The sequence below is a fragment of the Octodon degus genome, unplaced genomic scaffold (genome assembly GCF_000260255.1).
Source record: "Octodon degus isolate 3935 unplaced genomic scaffold, OctDeg1.0 scaffold00292, whole genome shotgun sequence".
In the NCBI taxonomy this organism is placed as follows: domain Eukaryota; kingdom Metazoa; phylum Chordata; class Mammalia; order Rodentia; family Octodontidae; genus Octodon; species Octodon degus.
The window spans coordinates 1031251-1048050 of NW_004524868.1; the positions used below are offsets into that span (position 1 = coordinate 1031251).

At 38.4% G+C, this 16800-nt stretch overlaps 1 pseudogene; it reads left to right on the forward strand.

Moving 5' to 3' along the window:
* The first annotated feature begins 1798 nt into the window (after positions 1-1798).
* LOC101586115 overlaps positions 1799-16800 on the forward strand; it is a 16650-nt pseudogene continuing 1648 nt past the window's right edge.

Sequence of the window (16800 nt, forward strand, 5' to 3'; positions counted from 1 at the left end):
CCCTAAGAGTATGCAGTTTAAAAATTTCACACCTACCTTGGACTCTTTAGGCTACAAAAGGATTGAATTCTTCTAATTTTCTTCAATGGAAATTATGAAAAATTCCTTGCAAAATTCTATGATAAGAAATTATTACCTAAAACTCAGATAACATCATTTCCATTTAATTAGATGGAATGAAGGGACTGGAGAGATAGATCAGTAGAATAAGCACCTGCCTGGCAAGCGTAGGGTCCTGAGTTCAATTCCCAGTAACACACACACACACACACACACACACACACACACACACAAAAAAAAAAGAGGGAACAAAGTCAAATACCCAAAAATCCTCTCAGATAGAACTTGACAAAGAGAAAGTTCTATTCTGCTGAAATGAGCCAATCCACTTGTTTACATGTAAGCTAGAAATGTACAATTTTCTATGAAGAATAAATGAAGATAAAGATAAGGGCAAACAACTAATTAAGCCAGGGGCTCTGGACCATTCTGCACAACTGATATTCCTTATGGAATTAGAGGTCACTACAGCACAGCTCAACCTGAGTAGAGACCAAAACATTTAGGAGAGTGGTGAATATATTCACAAGATGAGTGTACAGCCATTCAGTGTTTCTGTTTTGCCTGGGAGTGGGGAGCAAGAGCACTATTGCACCTGTCCATCAATATCAGTGTCTAGTTTCATAAGATCTTGAAATTCTTGTACTCTTTATATCTTTAAAGTTGAAAGTATTAGTTATTTTAGTTTGGAATTGTTTGTTTACATTCTTACTTTCCTTGTAAGGAACATTATCATCATTCCCTTTGAACCATGACTTAAGTTCAAACGATTTTAGAAGCACAGCACAGATCTCCATCTTCATTTTGCCACATCAGTTTCAGAGAGAAAATAGCAAGTTTAACTAGAATGTCTACAGTCACCATTTTTAGTAATTTAGATTAGTACTCTTTTTGCTCATCCTATTGTGATGGCTAACTTTAAAATCCAAATATGTTCCATTGCTGCTGTTGTTGCAGTGGAGGAGGAAAACTCTGCAATTCACTATTACACACATTGCTAGTTCCAGGACAGGTTGAGATTTGTAATCAGAGGCTTTCCACATGTCTGAAGTCATACCTGAAGTCACTTTGTCGTCATTATCACTAGGAAGCTCAGTTTGTTCAAGTGTCTTAATCTATTCTGAACAAGTGCCTAATTTTTCTTTCTTCCTTAATGGGAATAATGAGGTACAGAAACTTTAGTATTTTCTCCACAAGTATATTATACATCTAAGTCTTAATATACTTCACATATTTTTTCTCATTTCTAAATGGAAATGAATGGATGGCATGATGGCACATACTTGCAATCCTAAGTACTTGGTTGGCAGAATCAAGTGGATTGCAGTGCATTCAAGGTAAGCCTTGGCTACATAGTGAATTCAAAGCTAGCTTGAATTACATCATGAGATTCTATGTCAAATATAAATCACAAATGGAAATAAATATAAATGCTGACTTTTGATAACAATTAAATCATTTTAATTCATTAGAAATACTAATGAGTGTGGCATTATTATACAGATGTTAAAAGTTTATGAGGATACAAGCGTGATGGAAATAAGAAAGTTCTTTTTCTGCTTTAAGTTCATATGGAAAGGAGCCATATACCTACGTGTGATGAATATGCTTGGGATTCAGCTATTCAGAGTTGCCCAAAAAATTGCTTCTGAATTTGTCTTCATATAGTTTCTTATGGAATTTTCATTCTTAAACCAACTGTCAAAACCTCCTCCCAGATATCATCCCTAAAAATGAAATGGCCACAGTACAATTGTCTGCAGCATTTGACTTTCAAATGCTAACACACAATAGGAAATGGTCACTGAGTGTATTTTTTCATCCTTTAGGATTTATACGCCTGGCTGGAGGAGTGGGCCAATGTTCTGGATGGGCAGAATTGAATCCTGGCGGAAGTTGGACTCCAATACATGATGTGAACTTCACATTCCCCACTGCCCAAGTCATTTGTGCAGAGCTGGGGTGTGGCAAGCCAGTGTCTGTTGTTGGCAATGGATCTAGAAAGGCCAATGATCAGCTGTGGGGTGAAGAGTTACAGTGTGAGGGGCAGGAAACTGAGCTCTGGTTCTGCCCCAGACAACCCTGTCCTGGAAAAAACTGTCAATATGGAAGAACTGTTGAAGTTGTTTGTTCAGGTAAGAGTCAGCACAGAACTTTGCCTTTCCTTCTCAGTCTGCTGGAGTGAGAAAAATGTGAGATGTTGCTAAAACCTCATCTTCTCCCCCCAGAGTACATTGAAATTCGGCTCATGAAAAATAGCACCTCTCAGTGTGAGGGTCAGGTGGAAATGTATAGTTCTGCAGGCTGGAGAGCGCTCTGTGCCTCCCACTGGAGTATGGCCAATGCCCATGTTGTTTGCCGCCAGCTGGGTTGTGGAGTCCCCACCTCCACTGCAGAAGGAGGAGCGTATTTTGTGGATGGAGGTGGTGATATCTGGAAAGACCGATTCCACTGTTCAGGGGCCGAATCTTTCTTGTGGAGTTGTCCTGTGACTGCCTTGGGTGTTCCTTCCTGTGCCCATGGGAACACAGCCTCAGTAGTTTGCTCAGGTGAGAGAATGGTAAGGATGACTGGGGCTTGGGATGCTCCTGGAGTGACGCATCTTGAGAACAGTGTGGAAGACTTATCTCAAAAGTGAGAATTCTTATGTTTTCTTGATTTCATTTTGGTAAATTGCCCCATCAAGCAAACTCCATTTCCTCTGTTTTACATCATATGAGAATAAACATTTTCAAGGTAGGTATTGATGATCTGAGTTTCCGCAGTGTCTGTAGTGATTTTACCTTTTTCAACCTAATGTTTTAATATGGATGTTTTAAATTTGCAAATGTTTTAGAAGACAAATCATAGAAGTCCTTCAGTAAAGGGCTAACTTTTCTTTTTCTAGAAAATTAATTTAATGGTAAATGACATTATGCAAAAAGAATTGAAGTGGTTAGAAACTACTTTTGCTTGAGGAAAGTAGTCAATTTTTAATTGACCCATTCTTTTTATTTAACATGCCTCTCTCCTTCATCAACCTTGAGTTACACTTGCGTCCCACTAGCATTGTCATTTTCGCAAATTCTCTGCTGAGTGTAGATAAATGTCGTAAGAAGAAAGAGGCTAAACTGGGTCTTTTACATCAATATGGAACATGGATCCTGAAGTTCTGTTGCTCTTGTTCCATATAGTAGAGGATTTCTGAGGGTGAAGTTGGTAGAGAAACCCCCATAACGACCCTATATATTTTCGATCCTTTCCTAATCTCTGGTAAAAAATGAAGAAGTGGGGCTTTTATCAGAAAATGAGGGAGCCAAGACACATGTGTTGAAAAACAAGTTTATATAAAGGTTAGCAAATAAAAAGGGAACAGAAGCAAAACCATCTTAAGAGGAGAGGTATCACACTCAGGGCACCTCATGAGTTTAGGGTGTACTTCATACTCCTAGGGGTAAGCTGGTTACTAAAACTGTTTCACTGATTAGTGTGGTCTAGGTCAATCAAAGTCTTAGCTTTTGTTTCTGTGAAGGAAAACAAGGTCAATCACTATATTTTAAGTGTACAGTAAATGTAACACTTTCACAAGGAGTACATCTTTCAAACATACAGTAGGGTACATTTCTCAAGAACATGCTACACAGATAAACATGTTTTGATTTTATAATCTTCAGGTGCAGATAAGCATGTGACGATTTTGTAATGTGAACAACTCTAGTCTTGCTGTTTTTTTTTTTTAAACATATGCCCCTCTAATTCACCCCTGTACCCTCAAGTGCTCTAATGCTTATAGATGAGACTGATTTATCCAGACTTTTAAAAGTCTTTATTAGTGTTTGCTTTAAACAGAAAAGTCTGGCAGAGTTAAAAGAAGAAATAAACATACAGGATATGAGATCTGAAGACAGGAAATCATTGCTCTTATGTCACAACTTCATTCCCAGATGCCTTCATTAGACTGTCGTTACTGTAAATCATTTTTCTGCTGTCTGATCCTCCCTGCAGGAAACAAGACCCAGATGCTGCCCCAGGGCAATGACCCTCTGTCTGACCTATCAGGCTTTGAAGCTTCAAACAACCTGACTAGTAACTCCACAGGTGAGGACATCCCCAGATAGAACCTTCTCCTTCCCATGTCAGCACCACTGACCTACTCTGTCTCTCCTCAGACAGCGAACAACTGCGCCTAATGGACGGGGGTGGTCGCTGTGCAGGGAGAGTGGAGATCCTCCATCAGGGATCCTGGGGCACCATCTGTGATGACAGCAGGGACCTGAAAGATGCCCATGTGGTGTGTAGACAACTGGGCTGTGGAGTGGCTCTCAATGCTTACAGTGTCTGCTCACTTTGGGCAGGGATCAGGGGACATCTGGCTGTATGGGGTGAACTGCACAGGAGAAGAGTCCCACGTGTGGAAGTGCCCTTCTCAGGGCTGGAGACAGCATGACTGCAGGCACAAGGAGGATGCAGGCGTCATCTGCTCAGGTATGTATTCACTGTCCACAAGCAGGGAGGAGGAATGAGACTATCCTTACTGTCTTATGACCATAGGTTTTGGGTGAGGGTTGTAGCTCAATAGGCCAAAAGGCAAGAGGACTCCTTTCCATTACCTGTCTTTCTTGGAGACAATGCAACAAGATACATTTCCTGCACACTCTCAGGTTCTATCCTTTTCTTTTCACCTCTAACACCAGGCTCAGTGATTTCCTATGGGGTCTCTCTAAGGGTAAGCTGTGCTCATGCTTCAGTGCCTTCAGTTCCTCATCTGTACAAGATGCTGATGCCCGCTATATTATCATTTTATGTCACTGTTACAAATGACCACAGAATGAGTGGCTTCAAACAACATGAACTGTCTTATAGTTGTGTAGGTGAGAGTCCATTCCATGTCTTCCTAGCTAAAATATGACACCATCAAGCCTGAATATAAGCCTGAATTTATCTAATGCTCTGGAATTACTCGTACCTCTTTCCAAGAAAATACACACATTTTTTTTTTTTTTGCTTCTTTCCACGTTTTTCAAATTAAAAGGATCAAAACTCTCTGATCATTTTTCCATGGTCATGTCTTCTTGTAACAAGTGCCATACAATGTTATCTGGAAGACAGGTAGGATACATGTTAGGTTTAAGGATGTATTTAGGTTGAACCCACATAGTTAAATCAGAACAATGCAGAATAATGTTATCAAGAAATAGTCTTTAATTCTTAAGTTGTTTCTTTCCATTTTATTGTATGTGTTTTACTTTTCAGGTTTTATTTATTCTTTCAGATTCTTTTACTAGGGAGATAATACAATATTTACACAAGTATGTCTGACTTATATCATTTGTGACTACAGCCTTCAGTTGCATCCGCTTACCCATAAGGGCTTTGAGTTTGTCTTCCCTTATAGCAGAGTAGTACTCGATTGTACAAAAATACCACATCTTTTTCATCCATTCTTCAAGTGATGGGCATTGTGACTGTTTTGAAGATTTGGCCATAACAAATTGTGCTGTTATAAACATTGGTGCACATATATCACTATGGTATAATGTTTTCAGTTCTTTTGGGAAAATACTCAGAATGAGAATAGCTGGATTGAATGAGACTTCCAGACCTAGTTTTTTGGGAAATCTCCATACTTATTTTCATCGTGGTTGTACCAGTCTACATTCTCACCATCAGTCAGATTTAATGATAAAAATAGATAATATAACAACAGTTGTTAATTAGCTATTCTTGTTTTGAAAATCTGTAACATATGCATTGTTGTATATTACCCTGTTTTTGTCTTTTTTTTCTGTTTTTGCTTCTATTTCACCCATTTTCTTGAAAGTGAAATAAAATTAAATTAAAAAGAAAAGAAATAGTCCTTATCAAATCATGCCCACAAAGCCCCCTTCTACATGGTGTGCAGGCAGCTGGGCTGTGGAATGACCCTAAATGCCATGATCTTTTTCTTTATGAGGCAATATATTCACAGTTTCCACAACTCAAGAACTGAATATATTAAAGGCTCCACTATTCTCCCTGCCCACCATCATTACATCATCATCCTGATGTACATTAAGAAAATAAGTTTTCGATTTTGCTTTCTGCATATTACCTAGGCCAAGTTTTCTACAATTTCGTTCTGCTATCCTCTATACCATTGTTGTAAAACGTAAAATATTTGTTCAGGATTCAAAATCAGATAACAAAGAATGTCCCATGTTCTTATTTAGGAGAACCTTCTTGATTACTGTCAGGAGTAAGTTTTCATTTCTTATAAATAAAGAAAATAGAATGCTAAAAGTTGATTGCTCTCTTTGGCCCATTTATTTCTCTTTGTATTTCAGAGTTCCTGGCCCTGAGAGTGGTGAGTGAGGACAAGGAGTGCACTGGGTGGCTGGAGGTGTTCTACAATGGAACCTGGGGCAGTGTCTGCCATAGCCCCATGGAAGTCACAACCTTGTCCATAATCTGTTCACAGCTTGGCTGTGGGAACACTGGGACTCTCAACTCCTTTGTTTCTCCCAGAAAAGGATCTAGACTCCAGTGGGTGGATAGAATTCATTGTAGGAAAACAGATACCTCTCTCTGGCAGTGTTCTTCTGATGCTTGGACACCCAGTTCTTGTCTGCCAAGGGATGAAGCTCATATCACATGTGCAGGTGACCTACTTTCTATTTCTATGGTCTGTCCATTCTCTTTAGGTTGCTGTCTGGGAAATTTCATATACAAGTGATGGGCTATATGTTTACAAGATGAATTTTAAGTGTGAGATCTTAAATGCACATCTTCCTCTTGTGTTTCAATAGCAGCAATAGGAAATTCTGTGTAGACGCTAATTTATAAGAATTAATTGCAGGAATTAATTCTTGCAAGACACTAATTACAAGAATACCAGATGAGGGGCCAGGGAGATAGCTCAGTAGAATAAGTGCTTGTCTGGCAAGCTCAGGATCCTAAATTCAATCCCTAGTGCAGGAAAAAAAAAGAATACTAGATTAACAGAACTGAGCGTGTAGGCATATGAAATAGTACTCTGATAAACTCAACAAGCAATTGATAATGCAGTGTTATATTATGTAAAAATGCTCACATTTCCTTAGAAGAATAAAGAGGAGGCCTCAAATATGAAAATGCATGCTATTTGCTATGATTCTGGGGGTTTGTACATGTAATGAAGCTTATCACTTACTACAAACTCATGAAATGTTTTATAGTTATTATTTAAGTCGAATGGCAAAACTGAGGTTAGCAGTAATGACATCAATTGCCCAAGACTTTGCAGGAAGTGCGGGAAATGTAAGGGATCCAGCTCTGAAGGTTTGCCTTTCATATTCCTGGCCTTTTAGTCTTAAATGCACCAACACTAAGTGGATAAATTCAACCATTTGTTCCAAAACAATTGAGTACGTTGTGGGTAGAAACATGCTTAACGCTTAATTTTAAGCTACAGAATAGAGAATAAAACAATAAGCATTCCATTGTGGGGTGCATATTCTAGTGCTGAACATACTCATTGGGCAGCAATTTGAGTGTCCTGAAGAAACAGAAGCTGCTGTGGGAGCATGCACGTTGAAGAAAGACAAATAACATTTAGCTGAGACCTAAAGAATAAGTAGGCCCCAGCATGGGAAGAAAAGTAAGAGAACACTTGGTCAGTGGGAAGACAGAAGAGACCATGGGGACTCGTGGTGCTGATAAAGTATTTTCCTCATCCAAGCAGAAGGAGGGTGTGAGAGAGTGAAGTGAGATGGTAGGCAGAGAAACAAGCTTCTTTTAGGCAAATGTCCACAAAATTATACTTTTATAGCACCCCCTCCCAGTTGGTTTTTTGGTGTGCTACATCATGATATTTTCAACTTAGGTATAAATTTAATTGAATTTATCTATTTTAAGAATCCTATTCTTCTAAATAAATATGTCATTTTCTTAATCTTTATGTTTTTATTACTGTAGACTAGTATATTGTTAGTTCATCTAAACACTCAAAATATTCAATAGTACCTTCCAGAAATGAAACGTCATCTTCCACTTTCTTTATACTTACAAAGTTTCCTTCACTTCTGTGCTCTGATTTAAAAGAAGAAAGAAACATGAACTACTTTTGAAAACATTGTTTGTCCTCTGACCTGGAAGTTCTATACATTCTTGTCAATATACTTCTCTTGGCCATCACTTTGACACATTGTTGATGCCCATTATCACTTCCAACAATTCCTCTTCCTTTTGCTGAATGCCCAGATAGTTGAAATTTACCCCTGTAGTGGTATTACACATACTTCATTTGATGTCCTCCACCATTTTCTCACTTCTACTGGCCTAAAAAGTAGGACTAAGTCCTACTTTTACTAAGTCAAGTAGGACTAAGTCATATCTGCACTGAGGGTGCAAATTTTCATGAGTCAGCTGTGGTTTTGCTCAGTGGAAGGTACCCACACAACACGCTCAAAGTGCTAGTCTCAAACTCTAGAAGTGCGCACAGGGAAAGAAAATAGCAGAGACAATGATGTAAAACCATCCAGGAGTCAATACTGAGCATCCTGGATGAGTGGCATCAGCCCTCTCCTGTTAGGCCAGCTCTCCTTGGACTTTAGATCCTAATCACACTCACTCTTTTTATTTCATTTCCTCAGTTGGGAATACTTATTTTGTACCTTCTATTTCTTTCTTTCCTGGTTCTATCACATCCAAAAAAATATAGATTGAAGTTTCTTATATATTGAAAAGACATAAACAAGATCAGTCCCAGATAACACTGACTCACCACTTTCTCATTGTCTCTTTCTCCAGAACAGAGACCCAAGAGCTGTCCAGCTACTGCACCCTGCACAGGTACCTCAGCCCTCCCCATTCCCACATTATTCTCAGGGACTCCTGCCCTCTTCCAGAGTAGTAAAAGCAGGCCTTACTGTCTTTGCAGACAGAGACAAGCTGAGGCTCAGGAATGGAGACAGCAAGTGTTCAGGGTGTGTGGAGGTTTGGCATGAAGGCTCCTGGGGCACAGTGTGTGATGACTCCTGGGGCCTGGAAGAGGCTGAGGTGGTGTGTCAGCAGCTGGGCTGTGGCCCTGCCCTGGATGCCCTGGGAGAGGCTGCATTTGGCCCTGGAAATGGAAGCATCTGGATGGATGAGGTGCAGTGCAGGGGCAGGGAGTCTTCCCTGTGGGCCTGTGCCAGGGATCCCTGGGGACAGAGGGACTGAAAGCATGAGGAGGACGTGGGCTTGAGGTGCTCAGGTGAGTGGCAGGGCTAGGCACATGGGTTGGGACTGGAGGAGTGTGTAGGTTCAAGGTTGCCATCTTCCCTGTGCTATAGTTTGCAGAGGTTACACTCTGGGCTCCAGGTACCTGATAGAAAACCATGGACAGGGGTTTGCAGGTGTTCCATGTGGCTGTCCAGCTACCACAGTGTACCAACCCTCTTGTTCTTCTTTTCTCTACAGGTGAAATGACAACAGTTCCCCCAACTAGAAGTAAGTGGTTGTTCTGCTCTTAGCTGAGTCAGAGGAGAAATGCTCAGATTCTCAGTGATATGTACCATGAAATCTACATATTTCTGGTACTATTACATTAAGGCAGACAATCTGGTTTTAGAAGCAACCATAAAATTTGATTAAGTTGTAACAGCCACGGGACTGCCTAGGCTAACAGGCATTCATGTTACATAAATTTTCTGGAGCCTATACCTGAACATAGGCCTTTAAACTCCTTTAAAGACACTTGGCCCCTTTGCCTCCTCAGGCATCCGTTCAGTCTCAGATGCTGGCATCTTTTCCTTGCCTGTGATCATCTGCATTATCCGGGGAGCCCTTCTTTTCCTGGTCCTCATCATCCTGGGAACTCAGCTGCACAGATGGAGAACTGAGCTTGAAGGTAGGCCTCTATGTTACCAGTAATCTAGGAAGTCTGTACGGAGAGTGAATGAGTCACTGTCATCATCCACAATTTAAAGGAGTGAATTATGTTGCTCATAGTTTTAGTGTTTCCAACCTATGGCTGTTTTTCATTTTCCTAAGGCAGAAACAATATGTCAGAATGGCATGGCAATAGAGCATTGTTCAGTGAATAGTGTCCAGGAATCAGAAGGGAAGGAAGGAGCTGTGAAGTGATGTATTCCCTCCAAAGGCACGTCCCAGTGTCATGCCTCTTCACAGCACATTCAGCTATGAATTTTTCAGTGGATTAATCTACTCATGACTATAGCGACCCCATGATCCAAGCATGTAAGGTTTAAGGAAGATATTTTTAGATCTCAGCCAACACATTCAATCACCTTTTTCCCTGAAGCCTCATGTCCATCTCATTATGCAATATGCATTTAATTTTGTCTGAGAGTCACCACAGTCTTCAGAGTTCCAGCACTGCTGATAAGTCGAAATCCAAATTCTCCTCTGAGGAACAACAGAACATTTTGATTTTGGAAAAAATCAAAACAGGAAATTAAATGTTTCCAACATGCATTGGAACAGACGAAACGTGCTCATTCTAATAGCTTGAAATAAAGGAATATAATGGGATGAAACTAAAGCAAAAATATAATTAAACAGGGCAAATATTTAATATTGTAGTTCCACGTACAGCACCTGGTGCATATTGTGGCAAGATGTCCTAGGATGGTAGCCTGTATATTCTGTCTTGGGTTGGGCACATTTAATGCTTGTGGCTTTCCATGACACATGCTTCATTTTCTTGCCATCTCAAACTTTCTGGAGTCTCCACAGAATTTTAGGCTTCATTCTCATAGCTTTATGCATCACCTTTTCAGGGTTTGCTTGACTAGTGTTTTATACCTCCCTTTGAAATCTGTTTAGAAATTTTCATGAGACCAGAACTCTAGCATGCTTCATGCCTGTACAATTAGCAAAATATGGGCAATATCAGGATGTACCATTACCTTAAACACTCCTGGATGTCAGCCAGAGTTGTCAGAGTGCATGCACGTCTGGGGAAAGTGAAATAAATTCCAGAGAACCAAATCTGTGGAAGGCCATTCTTGACCAATTTTCTTAGAGACTTTTCTTCTCAAACTAAAAACTTTAGGGGCTGGGGAGATAGCTCAGTGAAATAAACACTTCCCTGGCAAGTGCAGGGGCCTGAGTTTAATCCTCAGTTCTGCCAAAAATTAAGAATAAAAATAAAAACTTTAGTTTTTCATTTGAGTGAAGTGAGGTTTATTGATTACTGAGATGCACTCACATAATCTTCCACTTCATCCTTCATGCAAATAAACTTTTTTGTGCTAATCATTTCAGTATCCTCCACTCTTTTCTTGGCAATAACTATAGAGGAGCTGCCTTTTTTTCAACTTGTTGGGCTTCCTTGCTTCTAAATGCTGATTCTTATGCTAAATTTGGCTAAAATGAGCCAGCAGTACTCATCCCACAACCTCAACATGGGATTTGCTTAAAATATACTCCAACAGATTAATTAGTCCAAAACCTGCAATCTTAGGCTTGCACAAAGTTTAAGAACATGGGCAAAACAAAGGCAAATTTTCTGTTAGGGTATAATACATGTGTTCTCTAGTATTGCTTTCAGTAGTGTCCTTGTTCACAACTGAAACCTGCTGGGCTTACCTTTTGTGCACATTGTCAAGGGCATTCTGATCTGAATTCTAAGCAGAATCTCCCATCAGTCTCTACCTAATATGCTTACAGCATTCTAACGCTTTTGTAGCTGAGATCTTTCCAAACTACTCCAGGAAAATAACTTCAAAGGCTACTGAAACACACAGTCAGCTACAGTCACAGAAATGTCTCTAAGCCATGCATCAATTAGCCATATTTGTCACTTTTCATACTTGGAACAAAGGGACACAACAACTGCATTTTAAAGGAGGGGAGTGTTCAGTTTGGTTCATAGTTCCAATGGGTTTAGTTCATGATTCCCTGGCAAAAAGTATACAGAATAATGGTATATCAGAAAAAAGCTGTTCACCAAATGGCAGCTTTGAATCAGAGAGAAAAATAAATTGATGTGGACAAGAATATACTTTTCCAAGTTACATCCACATGAATCACCCCTCTGACAAGCCCCAAAGCAGAAAATCAGTCTTTTAGGGACATTTTGGATACAAGTCAAATAAAGAGCATCAGATCAGTTGTAATTTTTGTATAGAACTCATATTTTAGTCTTCATATGATTATCTCAAAAACTTCCTTCTCTACATTCACTTCATGATTTAAAAGACTTGAAATTTTGATTATGATTTGAACGTGTTACTTCTAAAAGCTATTTTTTCCCATGCAGATAGTATGAGTTTGATTGAGTGTATGAGGAAAATAGGGTTAGGTAACCTACTTCTGCTTAAAACTATGATACTCCAGAAAGGTTTCCTTAAATTTAAGCATAGGGAAATACATATTTTTTATATTGTTAAAGAAATGCCTCCAGGAATAACTGATCACTCTGCTTTCTTCAGCATCAACAACTTTAGGGATTCCCCTGGATGAGTATTTATATGAAGAGATAGATTACTTTGTAAAACCACAAACAGAAGACCTGTTTGACAATCCAGGTATGTATCATACCCTGTTTTGTGCTAATGAGATGGCACTGTTTGGCTATCTTTTGAAACTACAGATTGAACAGGTAATCAAACCTAATGTACTCAGGCTCTTCCTAAAATAAAATCTCCAAGCCCTCTCTCTACAAATTGAAAACTCAAATTTTTCTGAACTGTAACTCTGAGCCTTCTCCTCTATGTTTTGTTCTCTATCAGGAAACCTGTCTGATGACTCCATGAGTAAGCTGCCCTATTACACGGAGGACATTGAGGAGAACAGAGAATCTGCCACAGGTAGTAGAGACAAGTCTTTCTTTTATGGGTGATGTGAGGACAAGGAGTCTCATCTGAGGAGAGTCTTCTCCTGTGACTAGGATGGGGATGGCCACTCTCTCCTGTGTACAAAACTGGTTTTCTGTCTGTCTGATCTGTGATCTCAAAATGGAAAAGATCATAATTTAATTGGCACTCATAACTACTTCTGCTAGGTCACAGATACACAGTAAATATACTACACTAAATTTAAAAGTTTTTTTTAAATAATCACATTTGAAATATAAAAGCACTATCTCTCATGAGAAATGATATTAAAGAGTATGTTTTTCCTGAGCTATATCAGTCATTTGTGGTTTATATTAATACTGACAGATTTTTAAGATCACTTTAATACATAGAGGCCATGGTCCTTAACACATACCCTCTGCTCATCTCCTAAAAGACTTCAGAGGGGAATTTGTACACCCTGAACCTGTCCCAAGAGGGAAAAATAGACAAATCTTGGGAAAGAACACATCAAGAAAGGCTCTACAGATAGGATATCCAAAGGTCAACACAGTACTACTTGGGTTTGAAACCCAGGTCTCCTAATTGGGATTGATGGGGTCGCCTATCTCTGTGTTAGAGAAACCAAGGCAATCTGGTTTTCCCTCACAACTCTGGGTACGCTACTACTTCAGAAATTGCAAGGACAACCTGGAATTTTTTGTTCCAGATTCATCTCTCTCAGTCTTTGATATGTATATAGTTCACATTTCAATCTGATATATAAGCATAACATAGTACTGGAACTGAAAGCATAAGTGTGTTCATGTATTTTGTCATTAGAAGCTATTTTATTTTTTAATCTGAATACTTTATGCAATTTTCCAATTATAGTGGGGAGAAAATCCAATATAATGGTTAATTAGAAGCAGTAAAACCTGAAGAGACAAGCGTTCAATCTGTTACTACTAAATATCATCTTTGTTGGCAGTTGTCCTCTATTCTCTTGAGGAGTGAAATAGTTGTCCTCTATTCTCTTGAAGAGTATTTATTGTGTTTTTGCTTTTCTAAAGAGAATAAAAATAAGAAAAATACAACAAAAATGATGTTTAATTTTGAAACAAGATGATAAGAAATTAGCAATGCTTGTTATATTGCATATTGTTAACTTCAAAGTAGTTGTTCAGATTCCCACACATAGGCATGAAAAATTGATCAAACAGTTAAGCATTAACTATTCCTTTTAATAAACCAATAGGTTGATATTAGCAGCATAATTATTATAGCTTAAATATATATATATATATATATATATATAATAAAACATTATAAAAGTTATAGCACTTTTCTTCTTTCTTTCTTTTCTCCTTTTCTTCAAGTCAAACCATTTGTTCTTGCATTTTGAGCAGTTTCTTTCCCTTTCATAATATCTACTGTACTATTTTTTTGGTGGAACCAAGGATTGAACTCAGACTCTTGCACTTGCCAGAGAAACAACTATTCTACTGAGCCATCTCCCTGACCCTCTAATGTACATTTTGGATTTTACTTACTCTTTCATTTTCTTACACTAGGATGACAATACAAAGCTTACATTTGTGAGTCTGGTTTATTTCACTTATGAACATAATCTCTAGTTGTGTCTATTTAACTAGAAAAGCCTTGATTTTATTACTTTATAGCTGAGTAATATTCTGCTGTATAAAGAAAACCACATCTTTTTCTATCCATCCCTCAGTTGATGGGCCTTTGGGTTGTTTCCAATATTTAGCTATGATAAATTGTACTACTATGAACAAGGGTGCACACATATCACTGTGGCATTTGTTTTCAGTTTTTCTGTAAAAATACCAATAAGGGGGATGTTGGGTTGAATGGGACCTCTAATCCTAGTTTTATTAGGAATCTCTGGAATTTGGTTGATCTGCCATTTGGGAAGATAAACAGATAACTCATGAATACTGGTTTAATCTATCATGAGGCACAGAGACAATATAATTGTCATATCTTGACTTCTTTTTAAATGTCGTTTCTGAAAGATACTTCCTTTCTCTTTCTCATTCCTTTTCATTATTTAACAAGCTCTTTTCTCATTGTTAACATCAACAGTAGACTCTGAACTGAATAGTCTACATTAGGTAGCCCTGTCTCACATTTCAGAGAAGCTTTGTGTCCTTTGGAATATTCTGTAACCACTTTTTTCAAGTATTTTCTTCTTAAATATGAATACCAATAAGGGTGATGCTGGGTTGAATGGGACCTTTAATCCTAGTTTTATTGGGAATCTCCACACTGATTTCCACAGTAGTTGTACCTGTCTAAACTCCCACTAACAGTGGAAACAGTTTCTTATTCCCCACAGCCCACCCAGCATTTTTTATTTGTCACCTTCTTTATGATAGCCATACTTCCTGGGGTGAGAGGGAATCTCAGTGTTGTTTTAATTTTCATTTCCTCAATAATCAATGATGTTGATTTTTATATATTTATTTACCAATTGTATTTCTTCATTTTTAGAAGTGTGTGTTCACTACAGATGCACATCTTTGGATTGGATCTGTGAATTTGTGGGCCTGATTTTTTTAATTCTTTATATGTTTTAGATAGAAGTCCTTTGTCTGTGGGGCAGCCATATTTTTTTCCATATTCATGGCTTTTTTAAAATGCTGTTGGGAATTTATTTTGATGTGCCAAACTTTTCAGTGAGATGAGATCCCAGTTCCTGATTCTTTGAAGTATTGATCATGCAGGTTAGTTTCGTTAGTGAACACTCTATCTACCCTTTCATCTTCAAGATTTCTACCTAGTTTCCCTCCCCTTCCAGTAGGTTCAGTGTTTCTGTTTTAATATTTAGATCTTGATCCATTTTTGACTTTAGTTTAGCTCGTGGTGATAGACATGGTTCTAGTTTTAATCTTCAGCATGTGGAAAGCCAGTTTTTCCAGCACAATTTGTTAAAGAAGCTATCTTTGTTACAGTCAATATGTTTGCCCCCTTGTCAAAGGTAAGGTGGCTGAGTGTGTTTGTAGTTGTGCCTGAATCTATCTATAATCTATCTCAATGATCCTCCAGCTTGTTTCTTTTTGACAGTACCATACTAATTTTATCACAATAGCTGTGTAGTATAATTCCAAGTCAGCAATTGTGATGCTAGAAGTATTTTAAATTATCATTTGCTTTTAATAAATTATTTACCTTTAAAACATCACTTACCTTAATGTATTGGAAAATGTTAGGTATTTAAGTGATTTTAAAAAATATTAAGATTATATACCTGCCTTTTGGCAACGTTGGAATATGTTGCCTACATTGTTTAGTCATTAGAATCTCTGTTTCTCTTCATTTCAAAAGATTTACGTCACCTTCTGCAACTCATATTTCACTCCTCCACTTTATTTATTATCTGCTTCCAGAAACTCTAGCACAGCATACTGATATCACAGGAAATGGCTATGATGATGTTGAAGAGTTACCTGTTCCTAAAGTTCTTTCTCCCCATGAGATGAGTGAAATGCACTATTTCCCAGAAAATGGAGGTGATGCCAGGAATTCACAGCCAGGTGTGTGGACAGCTCTTTCTCCAGTTGTGTCACTTACTTGTTACAGGAACCATGAATTCGTACAAATGACTCATCAATTTTTCTGTACTAATAAGAAGCTAATCAGCTTTGTTTACTAGATGATATGAACTTTTCCTGATGAAAAGTTTATTATAATGATCTCAACTCTTCTAAGAAAAGAAACATATTGTATTCATTGTTCATGCTCATGCATATTGGATATAGACATATTTTATAAATTGTATACTCAGGCCCTTGAGCTTGCCAGGGAAGTGCTTATTCCACTGAGCCATCTCCCCGGCCCCTTAGTTTCCATTCTTCACACTCCTACCAACACATGTGGCCTGAATACAAATATAGATTTTTTTAATTGTGAGGAGTCATCTGTGAAAGTTTTTTTTTTTTTAATAATAAGGCAAGAGGGGCTGGAGAGATGGCTCAGTGGTCTAAAGCACCTACTT